Genomic DNA, 1885 nt, shown 5'->3' on the forward strand with positions numbered 1-1885 from the left:
CTGCATGACCACACCTGTATAAACTGTAACCTTTTGACCCCGGGCCCTTGCTCTATGTATGTAGATGTATTTACCTTTTCTCGGTGTTCTGTCTGTTTGTATCCTGTTCTGACCCTGTGCTGTTCATAAAACCAAAAAAAATACATTCTACATACTGTATATTTTGCCAACATTATAGTGGAGAATGTAGGACTTGCTAACAAGAACCCTTGGATCAGGTCCTAAACCACTGCGCCACCTGCTGGCAGTACCTGTGGGAAGCACAGAGTGTCCAATTTTCAAGCGAACAAAAACTGCTGGCGTCTGCCCTCTTGGTCTCGGTCACGCAGGAAACACACCCAGCCTGCTGGAGAAGAAGACTGAACCCACTGCAGAACCTGGCGTCGCAGGCTGTGCCAGTCCTTGAAATAGGCGCCTGCCATACTGTTTTCTTTTTAATTAGAGCCTGACAGATGGGTCATGCTTTAGGCCTTTGCTGCAGACGGGCGCACGCCACCACCGCGTGTCTTCCGACTCCTCTGATGCTTTCAGTACTTCTTAATATAGATACAGATGTTGGCGTTTGCAACCCGCTTATTTTCGGGTCATCATGGATCAGTACTGACAGCGCACTGACCCTAACAGCATCTTTAAGAAGCCTGGGATGAGGATCACCGGCTGGGTATGGGATCATGGGTTCTTGCCCCAGGTTCTCTCCTTCCCGAAGGGACATGGTGCTGGTGCCGCAGTGAAATACGAATCTGAATATGATTACAAATGTTTGCAGGAAGTTGTGCAGCATATGCCCTGGGGAGCCGCATGCGTGTGTGACGCGGGGGAGTGTGTTGGATCCGTGATGCAGTCCCACTTACCCTGTGTATGTATACAGTACATAGAAGGGGTTAATTCAACTGTTTCATGAATATATATTTATACATTACATATTCAAATACATGGATCACATATATTTATGTGTTATAAAATACTAAAATGGTCAAAATCTGGTGGAGACAGAAGGAGATGTTGCTGGAACAGTTCACGTCCAGCCCCTCGCTGCCTCTCGCTGCCTCTCGCTTGCTCTCACCGCGTGTCCTTGCGTCTCTGTTCTGGCCTGTATATGATAATCCATAAATATTTATGATCGCTGGGATCATGACGGGGACAGTCGCCGCGGAGAGACTACGGCTCACAACCCGCCTGTGGAGGAGGGTCTTCCTTCAAGTGGAGGACCGTGCAGCTGGGATGTTGGACTCGAGATGCTGGATGCTGTGAAATGTGGACATGTGGAAGAGTCAACACACTGATCATCATGATGTACCGAGCTGTGTGCGTTACACACACACCAGTACCAGGGTAAACAGACTGTTACACCTTGTGGCTTCTTTAGCCAGATATTTTCATAAACATATATTTTTAACATTTATATTATATTATTAACTATTATTTAGCTAACACCTTTTTCTAAGGTGACTTACTTAGCCTGGCTCTTCAATTTGCACCCTTCTTGTCCCCATGTAATACCACTTCTGCAGATTATGAAATGACACATGATGATGATGATGAAAATACATACCGTTTTAAAATATAATTTGAAAAAATTTGTTTCGAGAAAATTCCCACCCAAAACAGACATTTTTATTCAAGGCCTACTACGTGTTTCAGTGAGCACTACGCCTCACTACGCCTCTTCTGTACAAGAATGTGCCAAAGTACCAATTTCCGGCTTCCTCCTTCCGGTCACATTGGCCGCCTCAACCAATCGCAGCACTGATTACGGTAAACCTAATTCAGAACGAAGATTGATATACAGCGACCTTATAATCATGGAAATATTAAGTCCATTAGTTAAATCGTGTAAACAGCTGTTGTAACATAAAGATTTTTGCACGATCATAAATAAAACTGT

At 44.7% G+C, this 1885-nt stretch overlaps 1 long non-coding RNA gene across 1 annotated transcript; it reads right to left on the reverse strand.

Annotated features, from left to right (window-relative positions):
* Positions 1–643: 643 nt before the first annotated feature.
* Positions 644–1675, reverse strand: LOC108932660 (uncharacterized). Its single transcript, XR_001966010.1, has 3 exons — positions 1553–1675; positions 1064–1245; positions 644–852 (listed from the first exon to the last, which is right to left on the reverse strand). It is a non-coding gene; the product is annotated as an uncharacterized LOC108932660 (long non-coding RNA).
* Between the last annotated feature and the right edge of the window lie 210 nt (positions 1676–1885).

The sequence above is a fragment of the Scleropages formosus genome, chromosome 9 (genome assembly GCF_900964775.1).
Source record: "Scleropages formosus chromosome 9, fSclFor1.1, whole genome shotgun sequence".
In the NCBI taxonomy this organism is placed as follows: Eukaryota; Metazoa; Chordata; class Actinopteri; order Osteoglossiformes; family Osteoglossidae; genus Scleropages; species Scleropages formosus.